The 22,507-nt window shown below is 38.0% G+C and overlaps 1 long non-coding RNA gene across 1 annotated transcript in view; it reads left to right on the forward strand.

Annotated features, from left to right (window-relative positions):
- Positions 1-22,507, forward strand: part of LOC109379287 (uncharacterized) — a 211,942-nt gene that overhangs the window by 159,018 nt on the left and 30,417 nt on the right. Inside the window, exon 2 of the long non-coding RNA XR_002123171.1 lies at positions 16,003-16,170. This is a non-coding gene — a long non-coding RNA (uncharacterized LOC109379287). The remainder of the gene's footprint in view (positions 1-16,002; positions 16,171-22,507) is intronic.

Genomic DNA, 22,507 nt, shown 5'->3' on the forward strand with positions numbered 1-22,507 from the left:
TCTCTCTCTCTCTCTCTCTCTCTCTCTCTCTCTCTCTCTCTGTCTCTCCAGGATTCTTTAAGATAGCAGGAGGACATTTCCACTTTCATTCCAATGATTGGAAAGTAATCATTTGGCCACCCATTACTGCTAAGAGACTGTGAAATGTAATCTTAATTCTGTGGAGTCCTGGCTGAATATCCTACTGCAATGGAAAAATAGGAGAACAGATATTAGAGTACAACTGGCATTCTTTTTCACAAGCCTTTTCTATTATTGAGGCACACAAACACAGTTGGGGGGTGCAGAGGAGTCGCACCCCTTATTTCATCAAGGAATACTTTGCAAAACATGGCAGAACTGCCAAACATACATGGAGTTAGCTACATGAAATGGAAAATCCATAACCATTCTATTTGTGATGGTGTAATATTGCTAAATGTCATCAAGAGAAAAAATACTAAGCCAAAGAAAGCTGTAATCTCTTTGGCATAATTCAATCTTTGAGTTTTTTTGGGGTTTTTTTGTTTGTTTTTACCAGATTTGTGTTCTGTTCCCCTCCCGTAAATGTGTTTATTTATATCAAGATTTGCCATGATTATGTAGTTTTGGGCACAATGTTGTATTCTCTTTCAGTAGTTCTAAATATTATCCATGGTAATTTGTGATTTATATAGTACCTGTGATTATCTGAAAGTAATACCAACATATTTTTGTTTACTTCTCCCTTGTAATCTTTTAGTGCCTATCTCTTTACCTCAGTATTTATACACACATTTTCATCCAATCTGTTCCACAAATATTCAGAAATTCATGTTCCATTTTGGATAAAATGGGGAAAGGTCATCAGTGGTGTCCCATGGTCAGGAGAAAACAGCAGTAGAATGATCAGAACCATGGACAGCAACACATGTGCCTCATCCCTAATCCCACGTTCTCACAAAATCTTTGTTTATGTCTATAAATATTGGGCTAACCCTGAGGCAGCAGACATTCAAGCAAGAGAATCTGGGAGTGGAGAACAAGTCAGGGGAGGCCTACACAGCTCTCTACCCACTCCCCCTTCCCTACATACACACTTTGCCAACTAGAGTAGTTTCTTTCCTGAACTCTCTCAACCCTTAATTTCTAACATCCACCTCTATTCCATGGAAAGTATAAAAAGTTAATATGGTATCTGATATTTTGTCCAGGCTAAATTTCTTCAACATCTTAATGGTTTTAGCTGTGTTTTCAATTCAAGTGGATGGAATGGGCATAATTCAAATTATTTGACAAATTGTCAGGATTAATTAAGAAGAATGCCCAGACTCCTGCTTGTTGTTGCTCACCTAAAATACAACTTGTCCTAATGATTCTGACTAATTTCTTCTTCTTCACACTCATTCTTTATGCAGTGACACTAAGGTTCAAGTTTTTTATTTCATAGATAATTAACTTAAAGCCCAGAAAGCTCATGCAATGAGTTCAAGGTCATGTGGAAGATTAGTGGCAGGTTTGGGTATGCCTTTCTTGTTTTCTGACTCTAGACCCATCACCACTTGGATCTATTTTAACACATCACTTCTTTGGGACATGAGCATTAGTCAGCAGGAATGCGGCGATAAAACACATTGTTTATGGTCAGCCTGAAAAACATCTAGCTCAACTACCTCTTAGACATACTTCTGAAACCCATCAGAGCTTCAACTCTAGTATTTCTTAATCTTTCATTGTATTCATATTCCTCTGAAAGTAGAACTCTGGAACATCATATGCTGTCTAATCTAAAGGAGCCACCTCCTCCATCTGCTTGGGCTCAGCAGGTGGATACTGATAAACCGTGAACCAAATACATCCATGGGACTGGGAACTCTTAGTCAGGTAGGTGTCCTGAGCTGGAGCCCAGTTCATAAGAGCACTTCTCTCATTGGATATTTGTCTTGGCTAATAGTGATCTGTAGCAATATGTGACTGTGTGTGTGCTCACCTCTACTCGAAAACTGACCCAATAGAGACTTCTTGTAAATTTCAAATTTGGAAAATCTCCAGATGAAGACCTGACAAGATGTGGGGTAGGCATAATTTCAGAAATAAAATTCAAGAGCACTGAAAACAGCAGAGTCACATCCTTCTATTATTTTTTTTAATTCAAAGCAGGGCCATGGTCGTATGGCTAGTTTTCTTCTTCACTCCTCATTTTTGTTGTTTTCCCCCTCTCTTACTGAGGACCATGTCTAACCACGTCCACCAGACTTCATAAGAATGCTGAGTTGTCTAGCAGGAGTTTTACCTCACACTGGGGAGATATTAGTTGATAAGATCCACCTTGTTCAGATTTATTGCTTTAGCATATTTCATGCTAAAAATATTTTTTCTACCATCTGCTAAGATTAGCACTCTAGTGGTATAATAAATTTACTCACCCTGTTTCTGTGATGTAGTTTGGAACCAACTTTATACTTTATTCGGCCTAATTGAAAATAGGATAAGATAAATGATGCACTTTGAATTTCTCTCTCAGACATACCATTGTTCATTACTTCAACAGAAGATGAGCACATCTGATAGTAATTTTAGTGGTTCAGTAAAACAAAAGCTCCCATGGCAAAAATACAGCATTAGCCATTGTCATCAACCAGTGGCGTCTTGTGAAAAATATTCAATGTTGTTTTTCCCTCAGATGAAATATTGCTTTTCATTTAAATACAAAACCGGTGGCCATCTTTCCAGAACATGTTATGAAAAGAAATATATTTCAGTGGAAATATGGGACTTGGTATTCATTTACATCTGATGCTCAAACTTAAGGCCAAATTTAGAATTTGATATATTCTTGGTATACTAGGACATTCGGATTTTCTTCTCTTATTCAGTCTTCTGCTTGGGATTGAGTTGTTTTGACCATTTTGAAAGATAGAAAAATATGTAAGGTGTTCATTATGTATTAGATTGTTATGGGTCTATAACCCTGTGTAGTTTCCTTCAACTGTTATTCCAATATTAACCATGAGGCTTGATATGGCCAAGGGGACATCAGTAAATGTGATGCAAGCAGAGACTTTAAAAGTGTTTGCAGATTGGGACTTGGTACGCAGTTGCCATGGTAAGAGACAGTGGTAACCTGCTGGAGACAGTTGGCACATCTGATAGCACCAGCCCCTACACATGTGAATGAGGCCATCTTAGATTATCCAGCCCTTGTTGAGCCACGAGATAACTATCGCTGCATGAGTGACCTCTGGTAAGACTAGTTGAAGAACTATCAAGCTAGGTTTAGTCTAAATCTACAGAATCATTGATCTACAGAATCACAAGGAAATAAAATTGTTTTTACTTTTTTATTTTTGACTTAATTTTTTTAAAGTTTTTAAATTTTGGTAAAGTACATAAAACATTCTTTTAATTTCAACCACAACTTTCTGAGATGGTTGTTAGGCAGTAACCAATAGCCAATAAAAATACACAAAACTCTCTTCTACCAATAAACACAGAACATTGTAATGAGGATCAGCAATGAAGGACAGATTACAGCTGAGGTTAAGGTGAAGTTATGGCTAGATGGAGGTTGCTAAGGAAACTATGATAAATGTACTGGAAGATCAGGACAAGGAAAAAAGGGAACCATATTTGTATTACTGTTTATAAGCATCATGTACCTCAGTTTCCTTAACTGTAAAATGGGCACAGTAAGGGTGCCTATCTTATGATGACAAAACAATCCATGTAAAGCACTCAGAACAGGGGTTGGTATAGAGTAAGCATATAATAAGTATAAACTGTTATCATCCTATGTACATAAAATATTAACATGTGATTGGCCAAGTTGAAAAGTCTCCTGGTAACCATGATATTAGTGACCCATGAAATCAAGACAATAAACAGAGGTGATTAGACTTTGTGATTCTAGATTACTTAACAAGTGATGGACATGTTATGGCCCAGCTGCAGAGAGCTGTCTGCGGATCAACCACAGGGCCCTTCCCAAGTGTCTCCATAGGAAAGTTAGTTTTATATCAATTTAACAGTGCAGCTTGCATGAGTCTTTCTAAAGAAACAGGTAACTCCCAAGTTACCAATTTGACATTTCTCTACTTTAGACACCAGAAAAGAAAGCTAACATATAACGTAACAGGAATGCCTTCACACGGCCCTATAGCCCATGCTTGATCATTTTTCCCAGTATAGAAAGAACTATCAAATGATTAATATGATGTTATGTAAAATTCTTGAAAATATATAAAATCTAGGTATTTAATTTTTTTCCATCTTACTATTGAAAATCTGGTGTTAAGGAGATGGAAGGATTCTATATTTGAGTTTCAGTCTCTGAGCATAGGCATATTTAGTGTGTGAAGAGGTTTCCTCCACATTTCACCAGGAATGGTGTATTGATTTCCAAAAGTGCAATTTGTGTATTGTGGTCTGAGTTTAAATCATGGATATACAGCCCATGTTTAAGAGAGTGAAAATGTTACCGTGATTCTCTGTCCAGAGCCATGAGGTTCTATCGAAATGTCATAGTGCTTGGTGAATCCTTCCTTCCTTCCTTGCTTCCTTCCTTCCTTCCTTCCTTCCTTCCTTCCTTCCTTCCTTCCTTTCTTCCTCCCTCCCTCCCTTCCTTTTTCCCTCCCTCCCTCTCTCCCTTCCTCTCTCCCTCTTTCCCCCTCTCCCTCCTTCCTTCCTTCCTTTTTTATGCTTGACTGAGAGAGGAGTATATGTTTATTAGGATGTTATCATCTGCTGTACTGTGTCTGACTTTCTCAGTCATTAAAAAGTAAAAGCAATATCTTTAACCTTTCTATGCTTCTTCTTTTTTATCTCTAAGATTTGGGAAACATTATAGGAGTAAGGTAGAAGACCAAAAGCTGTTATTTGTAAATCAGTATATCATGGTGGTCAAGAGACTGGTCTCAGGGTCTGGACAAAGATGGGCTCAAGTCCACATGCCATACTTTTTAGGAGTCTGACATTGGGTAGACTAATTAGTCTCTAGGAGGTTCAGTCCACCACCTACTAAATATGGTTAATAGTTCCCACCTCAAAGGGTGACTGAGATGACTAAATGATTTTGTATGTGCAACATAAATGGTACATAAATAGTGCTCAATCAGCAATTAAGATGCTGTTTATCATTTCATTTAATAGAACATGCTGGGCTATGTCATGAAAACATATGCATCCCCCCATCCTGCCCACCCACCCTGTACTACTCATGACCAACTGGTGTAACTCTAAAGGCCACATCCGGACCCCAGCACAGACCCAACAGATGGCTAAGCTCAGACTCGTGGCCACAGTTGCTATCACTCTAACATCCTGATCGCACCAACCAACAGGCCACATCTACACTTTCAACCTGTAGCTGATTTAAAGTGAAGAGCAGCAGAAGCAACATAACATGACATATTGTGGAAAAAGTCCTGGAGATGACTAGTTCAACCTGCTCATTTTTCAGACTTGTGCTGTCCAGTAGAGTAGCCACTAGTATCTGTTGAGCACTTGGAATGTGGCTAATCTGAACTGAAATGTGACATAAGTAGAAAATATACACTAGATTTTGTAGACTTAGTGCAAAAATAAGTGTATAAGATAGCATTAATAATTTTGTATTGATCACATGTTGAAATGATTATATTTTAGTTATATTAAATAAGACATTTGAATTAATTTGCCTTCTTAAAACTATTTGTTTTTACTGTGGCTACTAGAGAAATTTAAATTACAGGTGGTTTTACATTTGTGGCTCACGTAGGATTATATTGGGCAGCACTGTTTCAAACAAAGCAAATTCGTCAGGGAGATGTGAAGTGACTCACCCAAGATAGCTCAGCTTTCATCAGCAGACCACAGGTGTGATTCCAGATCTCCTAGTTTGCAGTGATTTCTCTCAACATGCAACCTTTAGCTAGTTTTTTGCTGTTGTTGTTTTTTTTTTTAGACTGTGGAATTGGGCCCCTGATGGTGTCTGGGTCCCTGAAAACTGAGGTTTCTTTGAAAAATACTGTCAGCACCTCCTCTGTGGCTGGCTGTGCTTTTTTTTTTTTTCCCTGTTATTTCACTGCCTGGGAGACTGTGCTGCTGTTATCCATTTTTTGCGTCGGTTACAGAAATTGGTATTGTATCTAAAACAATTGCTGTTATTAACAGGTTAAGCTGCTGGGATGTTAAAATAAAGGCTGCCCAGCTTTAGTGCATTTTGTTGTAATCATCTCCCAGATGCCTTGTCGGAAATCAATTCAAGTTCAAAACTGGCTGGAATTGGGAGGTCAAGGCTTTGGCAGGCTAAATATTTTATCTCCTGCTCATGTCTGGAGCTTTTAAAGATGTGGACTAGGGGCTCTTTTCTTATACCCCATCTGGACAAAGATGGTTGGCTTTGCCATTTTGCCCAGGTTAGGACAAGGTTAAAATCAATTATAATCAATTATTAAGAGTCTTCTGTGACTGCATTGCTTAAAAGCGGATTTTAAAAGTTTCTCAGTTCTGAAACATGCATATCTTAGTTGCTGCTGGAGATGTTGTTATTCTAGGATGTCAAATATAGATGCTATCTGCATCAGGAGTAAATACCTGGAATTTCTACTTCTTATTTCCTTGATACCTATGTCTCAGGACAATAAGAAAAACGTAAAGAGGCTGAGATAATCATCATTGCTGCACCAAGTTGAAAAATTTTGTTACCTTCTTATATGTGTTAGACAACTAGAGCTATTTATAATTTGGTCACCTTGTTGTCAAAATATTTCCTAGGAATTTATTGAGAGGCTCTCCGCAGGTCTTATGTAATTGTTTGCAATATAAATGCACATGTCAGTGCTCAATCTAAGGTAGATGGAAAGAATCGTAGATTTCTAATTCCATATTAATTGTGAGACAAGCTAGATACAGTTCTATATTTTACGATAAGGAAATAGAGACTTAGAGAATGTAAACAACTTCCCCAATTCTTACAACTACCCAAAGGGAGAATTATATCTCCTAGTTCCTAAATGCATGTCTGGTCCCCAAACATCTAAATGAATCTTTTTCTTTTATACAGTATTTTCATACACTGATAATTTTCTTCACAATGATTTGAGAAGAAAACCTATTCATACAAAATGAATATCATTCTGAACCTTGGACCAAGACATGAACTCAGTAGATAGAATATAATTTTAAAGTGTTCTCAAAAGGGCACTTAGCTTTATCCTTCATTTCATTTTCCACGAATGGAAATCCCTTGTATTTTCGGGTTTTATCCAGCCCAGTACCTGATGGTTCAATATGCTGCCTGAAAAATATTCCATTGTTTTCATAGTCTGTTTAGAAGAACTCTAGAAAATATGCCAGAATTTCTCCAAAGACATGTCCAGTACCAGCTATTGAAGGGAAAGCATAGATTACATGCTGAGTTAGTCTAGGAGGAGCCCATAATTAGCAAGCACTGTCACATGTTTTCATGGCAAGCTTCTCATCCTTGCAATATGCTTAAAAAATAGGCAGAGAAACCCTAGTATTCCTAATTTGAGAAAAGAAAACCCAGGGAATTGGGGGTGGGGGAGGGTGTATCTTTTATTTTTAATCCTTGTTCATCTCTCCATCAGCAAAATAAAGACTCTATAGTGTACAGCAAGCTCTCAATATATCTTAACTATAATAATGATAACAAATAATTATTCTTCTTCATAATGGTAGCTGCAACAGCACTAGCCACAGTGATAATAACGTATATTCTCTATTTTCCTTTGGATGTAGAGGTACACATATGAGATAGAATTGCCACAGTGCCTGTTCAGATCAAAAGTTCTGGATGAATATTTCACCTTGGTGTATTACACAGCAGCGTAACTCACAGGCAGAATCCTTCGAGCCTTTGTCTACATCGAAGGACCACATTGTTCATTTGGATTATTAGTTTGATTCTAAGAACCGTTTATTCCCTGCATGTGCAAGGACAAGCTTATTCGGATATTCTGAGGGCTAATTAATTAGTAGGACTTTTCACTTTTTCTGTGTTCAACCTAAGTTTGTAGCACATCATATTAGGACAGCCTCCCAAACCTTTGAAACCCAGCGGGCAGCATACTGTATTGTTTACAGAACATATGAGGGTTAGGGGGCAAAATGGATGAGAAAGTTTTGCCACTTTCCTTTCCGGCTGAGACTTCAGCAAATCATTTCACCTCTCTGAGCCTCTAGTTTCCTATGTATAAAGTGGAGACAATAATACTTTTTAATAGCATTTTGAGTGTCAAAATTAATATAATGTAAGCAAAACTCAACACAATGCGTGATGATTGCTAAGTGATTCTTAAGTGGCAACTACTATTTTTACTTTGTGTATTCATACAACACATAAACTATGGTATTTATTTTAAGGCAGGAAATAAACATTTAAATTATATTCACTCAGAGGGTCAGTCCACAAATATCGATTGATTGATAACTTATATGTGCCAGACAGCGTGCTAGACCTGGAGAGTGGATTTGGTAGCCGATTTGGCTTGTTTCACTGTCGCTATTCACTCAGAAGACCAAGCTTTGTTATCTGCAGATTCCATGTACACATACTTTGCTTTGAAGTTATGCAGACCTTTGCCCTGTGTTTACATAGCTCCTCCATCCAAACATCTCAAGCACTTAAAATTGGCTCAGGAACCTAGTATGTAACTTCCTAGCTGAGAAGAGAAACTGAAAATGTATTTTACCTGCTAAAGCATTAACTTAGCAACAGATAAAGAAGCTTGAGAAAATGACTCTCCATTTTTAAAGGTACCCTGTGATGTCATGTCCTTTATTTTTTCTTGCCTGAGTATAGTTTCTTCTTAATTGGATTTGCATCTGATAAGATGAACATTGAGCGTTCGCAGTATATTTCTCGTCTGTTGCCAATTACAAGCTACTGATCGCTAGCAGGGCCTGCCATCCCTGCCTTCAGCACCAGTCTTCCCCAATTCTGTTTGGATCTACTGGCTTAGCACCAGGCATGGAGTCTCAGGAAGGAGTAATGGAGACTGAATATCCTTGTTTAGTTTCCTTGGAGCAGAAAGTCTTTTGAAGGAACCAGGACTCCAGCAGACCCCTATTTCCTTTACCTTTGTAAAAGGAATGGCCTATGTTTTAAATAACAATTCATGTAGCACGCTCCATATCCAATGAGTAAATGCAGACATGAAAGCTTCTATTTATTCTGTAGTCAAAATAGAAATCTGGAAACAGCATCTGCTTCTCATTTAAATGTATTTTTTTCTAATTATTTGGATGTATAGAGGCATCAAGCCAGGTTTCAATCAACAACAAAAGGCTTGTGCTATCTAAACAAAACCTCATTCCTGAAGCCACTGGCCATAACACTTAAAATGGCTTAAAGACCTCAACAAGGCTCCTAATGCAAAGTAGTTGTAAAGCCCGGGTCATGAGCAATATTGTTTTTGTTTTCTAAATCAACTCTGAAAGTGTGGAGAAATATTGGTAGACCTATATATTGCCTGATAGCAAAAACACCAGGTAATTTAACCTGGGTTCTGAGTCACCTAACCTTTTGAAGAATAAACGTTGGAATCATGACTTTTGTCTCTTATTTTTAATGGGAAAGAATAAAGCCCGTTTGGTGTCTTTGGATGATTTGATTATATGGATTAATTATTAGAAGCACATGGAAGAATTCAGTGCCTCAAATATTAACTGATAGAATTCTGACTCCCTCAATTCCATGACTCACAAAATAGAAGAGCCTACACTAAAGAAACACTGGTTCTTCAGGAACCCTGTAGCTATTCACAGTTATATGCAGGTGAATAGATACATCATAACTTAGGAGATAAAGGAATTAGAAACTTTGAGGAAAAGGGCCATGAGAACCATGGTCTTTCAGCAGCGAATGTGGGTGTGGGAACCCAGCCAGTAAACCTGTAGCTTCTGGAGGGATCTGTGCTGTGTAGATGATACCACAGCCCAAATGAAGATAGAAGCAAAGGAGGGTCTGGGTAAGAAAGAGAGGGGTGGCCCTGATTGCTTTAGAAATGAAGTTTGCAAGGCAATGGGAGAAAATGAAGCTATTCCTAATTCTATGAACTCCTTCTCTCCATGAGGACAAAGCTTCTAGCTGCTCCTCTGTATAGCTCTGACTGCAGATCAACTTTTCAGAGGAGTCAGTCACCTGCCTCCTAATTACTCTTGATACCAAATTCTGGCTAATAGGACTAGGGGCTGAGAGGATGTTGATTTGAGGGAAATTGTATTTTCTATTGATTTTCAGATAACATTCAGTATATTCTATGGATGTAAATTGAAAAGTTTTTCCAAAAACTTCTCTCTGTGTCCCTCTGGCTTGCCCATCGTACCTGTTTCAGTCTTGTTTTACTAGCCCTCTATCTCCTGCACTCATGACCCGCTCTGATATATGATCATTGAATTTAGGGCAAGAGTTTACATTTTTATATTTTTTTATGATTTATAACCTGCCTAATTTCAAAAAGGATTTGAGGCAGCAAGAGTAAATGGCACTGGGAGTTACACAGATATTTTTACTCTGCATTTGGCCCATATTCTCATAGACTGCATACATTTCCATAACTTGGAGCAAGGATCATATTTGGATGACCTTTTGTCCAGGGTAGAATTCATAGAATTGCAGGACGTGGGAAATGAGTTCCTCAGTATTTACAAAACCACCAGAGGCACATCTGCATGAATTAAATGCCCTGCCCAGTTTTGGTAATGGTTCTATTAATTATATTGTTTTGTACTTTAGACATGTTTTCTGTTCAGGGAAGAGGGGAAGGAAGGGGATGAGAAAATGTCAAGTACCTCGCGGATTGCTATGTGACTTCAGGCAAATCACTGGCACTCAGAGCTCTAGATTCCTCACTTGCTAAGTGGGGATAATAAACCAACAGCATCTCCATCCTTGGACTGTTGTGAGGATCAAATGAGACAATGTACATGCAAGGGCTTAGTAAACAGTAAGTCACCGTGTACCATGCAGTCAGCGTGGGTGAAGGCTTTATTTACTTCAATCTGAGCATCATATGACGAGAGAGACCAGGTCCTGGCTCTCCGGATGCTCTATGGAAAGTGCCTCATTGTGTTTGGACTTTATTTATTGAATGCATTTGAATGAGCGATCATTCTAAGAGCAGAGAGTCATTCGATTTGATTTCACAATGGGGTGATGGGTGAGGCTGGAAACTACATTCTCAAATGCATTATCCAGAAAAGAGGAAACAAAACCACTTTTTAAAAGTGACTCATCTTTAATATCTCACAGCAGTTTTGAAATACTTCATTCATTCATTTTTATAGCAAACTCTTAATTGAGAATGTCATAAACTGCTTTTGCAGAGAGAGGCAATCACGACCTAGAAAATTAAGTGGAGTAATTTACAAATAGGCTTTTGTCTGGCTGGAGGTTTTAGCTTATTCATGATGTGCCTTCAGGTTATCTTAACAACACATGCGCCCTTTACCCCGCCCCATTGGCAGTAGGTGTTTTGGGTGACCAATGTACGCTGAACATGAAAAACAGTTTTTCATATGTTGCTTTTTCCTGGTCTACATTACTAAGTCTTTCTAATGTTTTTATTTGCAAAAACAAACACTGATCATGTTCATCATTCTTCAAGACCCTTCATCTTCTCACTTCATCTGTCTACTGTCTATCCAACTTCTATTGTACATGGGCCATACAAATACGCTGTTAATGAATGAACTTTCAGTTCACCTCCAGCCCTTCTCCATGAAACCAGCCTTGACCCAAGTCAAGAGTGAGGACACTCTTCTCTTGATTTCTTTACAACTTACTGTCTCCATAATTTAGCATTTTAGAAAATATATTCTTTTCTCTCAGCTTTTAAAAATGTCTTGTTTCTCCACCTCCCTACCCCAAGTTATGCGAAGGGTGCAGACCTCTAAGTCAGATGAACTTAGATGAAACCCCTAGCTCTGCCATTTTCTGCTTTTCACACCTGGGACACCCTGGGGATGACAATAATAATTAAATCATAGGGTTCTTGAAAGAAGTAAAAGAGACAGCTTATATGAAGCATACATCACATAATAAGAGTTCATTGAATTCTTATACAAAGATTAATTCATTGATTCTTCTGGAGACAAAGTTTTCTCTTTAAGATGAGGAGGATGAGAAAGAATTCTCTCTAAATATAACTATATGTAACTGTATATAAGTATATATATATATAGTAGTTATATATAACTAAAGACACATTTCCCCACTCCCCAACTTATGACCCCTTAAATTATTGAAGATCCTGTGAATTTTTACTCAGTTTCAGTTTTGCAGCTTCATAAAAGTTTCATTGCTTTCAATTTAATCCTTTTAACAAACATTAATTGAGCTCCGATTATGTGCTAGATATTGTGCTAGACACAATCAAGAAAGTGTCTATTAACTTCCGTAATTCCTATCTGCAGATTTTTGAAATACTTTTTAAGCCGCAGATTCATATGATACTCCTCTCTTCCTCCCCCTTGTACATATGCCATCTTAAAAAACTAAAGCTTGAGAAGGGGGAAGAAAGTATCTATGGAGAGAACCCAGTGAATTCACTTTCAACACTTTCAACAGGCAAAACACCTGGGATACTGTTTGTGTAAGATATAAGCCACATCCCACATTTCATCCTGTGACATTAACTTATTTTTGTACACGAGTCACTATGCCTTACTTTACATCATTTGAGCTCCTTTGCTTTTATTTTGTTAGATGGGGATCCACCATTTTAACTCGTAATTTCATTTCCCCCATTTTGTTTTTCCACATGCAAGTCAGTTTGTTATAAAACAATTGGTTCAAAAGCAATGTTTAGCTAGCCTAACAGTATTAACAGTCCACTGCCAAAGATTTCTGGTGAATTTATCTTTTTAAAGGACAGAGCACTCATAAAGTTTTCTTACTGGAATAAAGCAGCTTGTTTAGATGTAAAAGACAAGGAAAAAAACAAAACAACTTTGCATCGATGGTACCAAAAGCTCAATATTTGTCTTTCTCTTCCCACTTGTAGTGACAAATAGCCAACAGATTCTTATTGACTTTGGTGGTTTCACAGAACTTGTAACTTGAGAAACACTGTATAGTCACCTGTTCCTCAAATTGAGCTCCATGGGCCAGCAGCATCTGCATAACATGGAAGTTCGTTAGGAATGCAAAATCTCAGGCCCGCTCCAGGCCAATTGAATCAGAATCTGTATTTTAACATGATTCTCAAGTGATTTGTAAGCTCCATAAAGTTTTCGAAGTACCACCCTAGTTGACCTCCATCCCTGTCCTCCTTTTAAGAGATGAAAAATTTCAAAGTCTGAGTTAGTGTAGAGCCGTGACTGTAATCTTAGTTCCCGGACTCCAAGTTCACTGCTCTCTGCTGTACTCAGGGCTCCCTCTGGAGCTCCCTGACTTTTAGGGTGGAAGGAAGGAAGTAGCTGTTGCCCAGTTGCTCACCACAGGTCTGGCCTTGTCTTGCCTTACTTTTCCTGGTTGATGCTCAGTGGCCTAGAAAAGTAGACTTTAAGTTTAGAGAATGACTTTCTCTTCAACCCCCATTCCTCTGGTGTGGGAAGCCATTTGGCTTATCATCCTACATTGTATAAAGCCTCCTAAATAAGAGTGAATCTTTAATGAGGCCAGAACCCTTTTTATTGTCATTTATTTACATTTGTCAGCATCTATGATGATAGGAATGTTACCATCTGACATTCTTTCTCCATCTCACAGTTCATGATTGTGTAGTATATCTCCACTCATACAAGGAGGATTGAAGAGGCTGAGCCAAACCCTGTTAACAAAACGGTCCCCTGAAGGGTTGTAATATTGCTCAGTGGTAATATCATCCCTATGCATTTTATCTTGTACATGAAATCTGGGCTAATTATCATTTTCTCATACAGTACGTTTTAAGCCATTGTGTTTTTGTGTCCCTGCCTAGTTCATTAAGCAGGGTTTTACAGCTCCTCCAGTAACAGGATTGCTATTGACACTTTCATTAGACCCATAATTCAAATGCTTGTCTGCCTTCCAAATGGAAGCCTCTCAGTCCAGAACCACAATCTGGCCACCAACCGTATGTTGGCTTTTAGGACTGTCATAAACTCATCATCACATTCAAGTTCTTGAAGGGTCAAAATCTGCTTTCTTGGTGAACTGTCTTTATCTAACAGTCAACGTGTTCTCCAAGAATAGCCAAGCTTTCTCTGTAGCTCTTGGAAAAGTCTTCCAGACAGTTCTCAGTATAGAACAACTATAACACAAATAATTATTGTCTGTATTTAAATATTAATTCCCTGATTCATTTATGCATTCATTCATCCATTCATTCTGTTATTTCATCACTTAAGACCGATATACCCAATATTATGGCAGATGCTGTAATGATTTAAAGATGAGTAAGATGGTCTCTGTCTTGGAGTATTTTAAAGTTTAGTAGATGTGTGTATAAATCATTATATGATTAAATGGAATATAAAAAAAATTTACCACTAGGTTGCCAGCAATTAGAATGGCTGTAATTATAGATTGCTGTGCTCTACCTAATGGCTATTTTCTCACCCATGGTTCAAATGGAAATAGCCTCAACTGGCCTAAATAAAGCTGCATATATGTATGCAATAGATTACAGACTATCACTTAGAAACAGATGAAATGGAGTCCCCAGAAATGATTCCGATGGGCAATAGAGAAAAGTTGGGGCTGGATCAGAGACAGCCATTGCTCTAGGGATCATGAAAAATAGTCTTTGCTTTTTTAGTAGCATTTGTTTTTCTCTCTGACAAGGTTCAAGAAAAGTTTCAATGCAAATATTTGGTTAAATTTATAATAAAGCTTGTTAGGAGTGCCTACTAAACAACAATTTCTGCTTTTAACTTTTGAGGAAGTAACTACCTTGGACCTTAGTGAAGAAGCAGGAAATCTGATCAGACCTGTGCAGCTTAGTGTACAACTGAAGTTTTCAACCTTTACAAATTGCTTTTAGCTTATTTAACTGAACATACAATCATAGACCACATATTTCAATGTACAGTTAATTGTGTTTGATTTAAAACATTGCTGATTGGGTGCTTTGCTTTTGCTTTCTGGACAAATCACAGAGAAAAAAAAAATATTTTGGGATGGTTTTCACCTTCCTGGTATCTTTGCCTTTAAGAAGAAAAGAAAGCAAGGAAGAAATAGAAAAGACAAAAGTATAGCCTTGTAGTATTTTCTTCAAGTTCTTTCTTGGTTCTTATCCTTACCTGAGCACACACGTTGGATTACCTACCTCATTTGGTTTCTTCCGACCAATCTCATAGCTGGATTCCTGAAATAGAAAGGTCCTCTGCTGGAATGGATTCAGACCATGGAGCAGGAAAAAAATGCAAAGCTGGACTCTCTTGCTGATTGGGATAATATGGCTTCATTTTGCAGTAATACTGCTGTGGTGTTAGAAAATGACTTCAGCATTCTTCCCAGTGCATTTCATTCTGCTGTGTGTGCCTTCATAAACATGTCCAATTGCATGATGGAGGTCAACGACAATGTAGGGTTTAGAAAGTGTTGCTTGGAAATCACACTCACTTAAATACCTGAATCTGTCCATCAGCCATGCCATAGTTTATTCCAAGCCTGTGCAGACGAGTGATTTGCAATCTCCTGGCTTTTCATTTCAAGTAGCATCACTCACTTTAAGCCAGATATTCAGGCCTCTTCAGAAGCCTCCAGGGTGAAGGACAAGTAAGAAGAAGCTTATTGAATCTTTCAGAACCGTGGCTGGCTACATCTACTCCATCAAACTTGGTACATCTTTCTCTGGTATTTTATTTTAAAATCATACATCCTTCCTTTCATGTGACAAATAATAGAGATTTTGCCACGTAATTTCATGATCCCTTCAGCTCTTTTGTGGTTCTGTACATTTAATTGATCACTCTCCAGGTTGAAAGCTGGGCCTAATGTTTATTTTTGCAAGCTCTTCCCCTTGGCATTATCTTTTCTCATCTTCTGTAAGCTCAGGTTGCATAACTAAATTCTGTTTTTTTGTGTGTGTTTTTTTCTTCTTCTTTCACTCACAGGGACTTACCAATTTGGGCCTCTTCCAGAGCTGAAAGCCGATTACAAATATGAAACAGATTTCACTACTGGACTTGAACTCCACATAAAAAACAAGGAGATTCTCAAAATAGTTGAAAAATACTTTCACCCAAAAGTAGATGCAGTATAAATGGCAGGATATCAAGGAGGTAAGAAGTAAATTTCTAATGAAAACATGTTTGCTGTGTGGCCAGGTAATATTGAAAATATGCTTCTAGGCTAAAGTTAGCATCTTTTTCAGTTGAGGGCAGGGAAGAGCATTTTCAATTAGCAAAACTTACTGGATGATCCACACTCTTCTTTCCGTGGGTCTGTCTAGCTATTATAGAAATATTGTAGAATGCTGGATTCTTTCTAAGGACATCATGTTGGGGGATGGGGTGGGCTTTAGTAAAGGAAACAACTTCCACAATAAACACTTGTGGGGACATTTGGCCATTTTTGTGCTTCAGAAATTGTGGAACGCCATCTTGAAAACCTGTCTCCAAAATGAAAAAGGGACAAAGATACAATGAAACTCTTAAACCCTGTTTATCTGGATGTTAAGGGGGGAAAAATGAAAAAGAAAAGAGAGAAAGAAAGTGGGGCGGGCTCCCTAGAACATACAAAGATCATCTGAGGCAGACATCTGCCATGTTAGCTTTTTCTGGTATAAAAAGGGGAGGGGGGATATATACATGAACAGATGAATGGAGTGGTGTCTGTTTTTTCTCTTTTCTGGCCTATTAAATAGTTTAGTGGCTTCATCCATTCTGTCCTGATGGGAAGCATCTATGGGTTGCCAGATTTGTTGCTTGGGCTTTTGTGACACAGAATCTGCAGAATAGGGAAAAGATAGAAGGCAAAAAAGCCACGGTGACCTATTCTCACAAGGAAAGCAGTGAGCTTGGAACACAGTGTTGAAAGGCATTCAGTCCCCCAGAGAAAAAGGGCAGAAGTGGGTGGAGTGTGTTACCTGAGGTGTGAATGTGAGAGACTGTGTTTGGGTGACGATGTAGCATGAGGAGTCAAGGAGTTGGTGGGAGTGATTTTGAGATGGGTGATGGAGCTTGGAAAGGGAGCTGTGAGCTCCCAGAATGAGCTACATGAGAAGGGCAGGGGACAGAAAATAAGAGAAGATGGGAGGTGGTAACAGTAATTGCCATGGACTGTATTCTTGAACCTCCTTTGTTTCTTCAATGAATGAGTGAAGGGTGGAATCCCCTAATTTTAAATGAAGTGTAACTTTGGCTCTGAACGCATGGGTGCAGCCTTTGATAAGATTTCATCCATAAAGCAAATATTCCACTGGCGACCTTGGCAATGGGATTACTTTTAAAATAAATCATAATGTCTTCTTCATGCCCACGCCTCACTTCACACACTGGATATCCAGTTCTCTTCGTATGGTCTACTTTGAAAGCAGCAGATCTGAGAAGCAGGTGTCCTGAGGTTCAGCCCTGGGGGAAACACTAACTAGTTGCATTACCCCACATCATTCATCTAAGGTAATGATGTGCAACTAGTTATGAACACAGGACCCTGGAGTCCTACGGAGTTTGTCCAAGTTCTTTAATCTTCATTAGGCACTATCTCCTGTATCTATAATGTTGAGGCATTAGAAGCATCTCCCTCGCGGGGCTTTTTAATAAGATAATGTATGGGAAGCTGCACAGTGATGAATTAAAAAAATATTAGCCACTGTTGTTATAGTTGCTATCGTTATTCTCAGTGGTGGTGGTATTACTATCCCTGGCCCTCAGTTTCCTCATCTGTAAAATGAAAAGCTACAATAAAATTTTCTCCACTTACCTTCAAGTTCTAAAAATAATTTCTGTAATTCCTGAGTTTAGGAATACCACCCACAAGAAACAGGCAATAGTCAATGAAAGAATTCTTTTTGCCCTAAATCTCTTAGAAATATGTGGGTTCTTTTAAAATGCCACCCCCTGGAGAGGGCCCAAGATTTCATTTAACCTGTGCTTCACCAACTTCAGTTACCTTGCTCAGCACGACTGATACTCTTACTGAGTAAGAAAAAAAAGAGTTGGAGTTCTCTTTCTATTTATAAACTAAACTCCACTTGAACTATTTATGATTTACCCTCTATGTATGGAAACACTAGTTAGTAGTTCTGCCTTTTCTTAAGAACATAGATAGCCTAAAAAGTATATTTTCCTTTTTCTTTCTTTCTTCCATTCATCTTCCTCCTTCTTTTCAAGATACCACAACCTTAGCTAGTTCTTCTGTGATATGAAACAGACCATCTCTTTCAAAGACGTTTAAGCTCTTTCTTCTTCTTTTTACTTGATTTGCTTGGTAGTCTCTTGCCCACAGAAATGTAATACCGATAGAGTTGTTGTTTGGTCCTAGAATATATCAGAGTCCCTAAATACATGAAATTAAAAAAAGAAAAAAAAAAGAAATCAACATTGTTCTGAAGGGAAGGTAGTTAAAATTCAGAAAGAGAGATTCTTTAATTAACTTAATAAAATTACTAATGGAAGCATTTTAACTGCTAAATTTAATTTACTTGTCAAGATATCAGGCTACAAAGAGGAGGGGAGAGTAGGAACTCTGCTTTCCATTATGATGTACTCTATTATAGAATAAATTTGCTTAAAATGAAATATATCACCAAAAGCCATCAATGACATCTTAATTTGGAACAGCCAGTTGAAAAGTAATTAGACTATGAAGCAATCAGTTCTAGTAAATCAGTGTTTCCCTTTACATAAACATACTTTTTTTTCTTCTTTTTTTTACTATTTATATACAGGGAAGACTTTCAGGTAGAAAGAAGGCAGGCAAAGATGATTCTTTTTTGCTGTCGGTGTTTTTACTTTACATTACTAAACTGTCAAAACAAAGTGTTTTATGATGGGATTAAAAAAATGTATAAATATCTGATTTGATTTAGTGTTTATATTTATATGTTGAACTGAGGACAGTTTGCTTATCATAGGAGTTTAAAAGATTTACATTTGTCTGCTTCTTACTTTCAAAATGCTTTCCAGATCCACCAGCAGCCCTGAGACCTTACCTCAAGGAATGAGGCTCAGTCAAAAATCAAAGGAGAGCTCTGCTTCTCTCTGCAGGGACCCTGGTTCTATAAATAAAAGTGGAGAGTGTGGTTGCTAATGACCGTGGTTTGGGGTGGAGATGGGAGTGGTGAAAATTATCCTTTTGTTCAGTGTCTGACAATTTACCATTAGGAATTGCTCAGAATGTAACCGACCTTCCTAGAAGTGTGTGTGTTTGCTTATTATAATGAAAAGCTAATAAGGGGGATGGGTGAAAAAGACAATAACTCATAGTTCACCTGATTTTGAAAAGTTAACATGATTTAGTTAAGAGGTAGCAAAAATCCAACTTTCCAACTACTTTGTACTAGTATGTACAAAGTACAAGTATTATCTTTTCTGATCATCTCAGTATGCCTCTGAAGAAGACATTTTCATCTGCAATTTACAGAATTGGAAATGGAGCCCAGAGAGGTTAAGCGACATGTGGAGGTCGCAGAGGTAGTGAATGGGAGAGCTGGGGCTAGGAGGAGGGCTTCTGGGCTCCTGATACCTTTTCCAGAACATCTGCTGCTGATGTTGGAATCCCATCTGTTATATGCAGAGGGGAAGAGGTGTGAGAAAAATAACCAGAGGAGATATCAATCATTCAGCAAAATATTTATGAAAGACTTCATTCAGATATTAGGGGAGTCACCATTGTCACCAGCCCTGAAAAATCAGAAAGGATGATGAATTATGCCAAAGACAACATTAGCTCAGAAGATAGGGACCGCCTTGCAATGTCATGCTTGTGGTAGTGTGTGTTATTGTCTAGTGGGAGAGAAAGGCACGAGAAATGAAGAGAAAGGACAGTTGTAGAAAGAGCAAAAATAAGTGAGACCTTGTTATAAAGGAAGAAGTGTGGGGAAGCCTCTGAAACACAGTTCTAGGATCTGCCAGCATGCAAATCACTTAACAGTATGCAAATGACCTCACCCTAATAGAGTAAATCATTTCCATCCTCTCCCCTGCCTATTTAGAAATGTGATCATTGATAACAACACTACAAGGTACTATTCCTGGTTGAAAAACACATTGGGAGGAAATCTAATATGTATGAAGCCATGGGAGTAAGTATTAACATTCATAATTGTAGATAGGTGTGAAGTAGCCTAAGACAATATAATTAAAGTGCAAAAGCCTCTGTTGTACCGTCGCAGTGAGAGAACTGAGCAGCTGGAATTCTAGTAAAAATACAGTCTGTCATCCCCAATGGCTGTTCAAGATCTGTGTATAACAGGACAATTGCCCTGGGAGTGGAGAAGGCAGGAACTATATAAAAATAGACAGAACAACTTAAAGTTAGCCAAGAAAAGATAAGGAGCACAAAAGTGGGAAATGAGATATTGCTAGTAAAAGAGGTTAGATGAAGTAAGGAGGTCTTTTATAAATGTATCAAGGAAAAAAAAATGATCCTCAAGAGAAAAAAGACCAGTGAATAAATGAGAAGAGGAGGGCATGAAATTAATGATGGCTGAGATATTGACCTCCTGCTTTAAGTCAGTTTTTAAGAGAAAAATGAAAAGAAAATGTAGACAGATGGGAGGCAATAATGACTTTTAAAAATAGGTATCAACAAAGAGGATGAGGGGAAATTTAGAAAAAAATTAAACATTTTGGCATATACAGTTAGTAAATTTCAAATAATATGCTTCCTAGGGAATTAGATGCCATGCCTACTAACTAGGCACAGATATGGAAGAAGAACAGTACAAACTAGAAAGATGTCAGAGCTTTCTCAAAACAAATGTGTTTCATGTAACAGTAGAATGATAGTTGGGACAGGTTAGGGGAGCAAACAAAGACAGACTCTCTTAATGTTGTGTAAATTTTAGACATACTTGGTTATGCCTATGTGGCAATTGCAATTTTTAGAAAATTGGGGAAAACTTGAATTTTTTATTCAGAGAGAAAAGAAATAAACTCAGCACGCCATACAACTAACATGTATTGTGGATAGTTTAAAAATATAAGAGAGATTGTCCTTTTCCCATGGGAGAAAATTGAAAAAAATGTTGTAGTTCCTAAAACATTATATAATTATGAGAACATTGCTTAAAATATATAAATAAAATTGGAAATTTCAAAGTACAATGAAAAAAATCATCTGATAGGAAGTTGTAGATTCTAATAAAAATTTCAAGTTAAATCCTCAAATCTAACTAAGTAATGGGAAGCCACTGGATACTTGGGAATAATCATTTAGGGAAGTTTCTGTTGATAATAGGCAATGCATTGTAGGATAAAGACACAATTATAAGTGTTGGAATTTTATAGAGAGAGTGATTGATTGGAAGTGAATTCTTGAAGGAGGATAGCGTCTTGGGATATTTGCCCCTGAACAGTTTCCTTAGCATTCCTACTGGATTGGGCTCTCTTAGCTGACAGATTGTAGTCAGTGGCTTCTTGGAGTCTCTTACTTTCAACGTCCTCTTTTCTCCTCACATGTTGCTCTTCAGTAACTAAAATATTCTGGGATTTGTGGTATATCACTCCATTGATGAACTGTATCCACACTCTGCAGGAACCCTGCAGTGCCTGCCCTCAAGCCCCTTATGATCATAAGTTGAATGTGTGGTTCATTGCCACATCAGCTCCATAGCGAGGGAAGAGCAGAGGAGTCCGAAGTCATATGGAAACACCTGTAGCAGAGATAAGGCTGGGCCTCCTCCCTGAAGAATGTGTGGAATTTAGACACAGGTCACAGTGTGTAGAAAAAATGTTCAAGAGTCTGCAGCAATTAGACCAAAGGTCTAGAGGCAGAGCAACGCGTCTGCACAAGGGGCTGGAAAATCATCTATTTTCTGGTGGGACAGATTTTTAAAAGGCAGCTGGTGCAGTTGTGATGTGGTAGGAGGGTTTGTGATCTGAAGACCTGGACACAAAGCACAGCTCTGACACTTGGGAAAGTCATTTTATCTCTCTAATGCTCATCGTCTCCATTTGTAAACTGGGGTTCATTACTCTCCCCAAGAGTTGCCCTGCAAGGTGCCAGCCAGTATACTAAAGTCCTGTGGTTGAAGCAGTTGTGTGGTCAGCTCTCTGCTTTTCACCCAACCCTCTGCATTGCTTTCACTGGAGTTCTATTCCTCAACAGTCACTTTGGTGCCTGGGAGGCATTTGATACCCTGGCATACTGCAATTAAGCCATTTTGTATTACTAACTTATTGTTTAACATTCCTTCCAAGATTTTTTTTTTAATTTTAAGATTTTTATTAAATATATAGCTAACATACAGTATTATATTAGTTTCAGGTGTACACCATAGTTATTCAACATTTATATACCTAAAGAAGTGACCACCATAAGTCCAGCAACCATCTGACATCGTATGATGCTATCACAATATTATTGACTATATTCCCCATGCTGTGCATCACATCCCCATGAATAATTTGTTTTATACCTGAAAATGTGGGCCTTTTATTCCCTTTAGCTTTT

The sequence above is a fragment of the Hipposideros armiger genome, unplaced genomic scaffold (genome assembly GCF_001890085.2).
Source record: "Hipposideros armiger isolate ML-2016 unplaced genomic scaffold, ASM189008v1 scaffold_2, whole genome shotgun sequence".
In the NCBI taxonomy this organism is placed as follows: domain Eukaryota; kingdom Metazoa; phylum Chordata; class Mammalia; order Chiroptera; family Hipposideridae; genus Hipposideros; species Hipposideros armiger.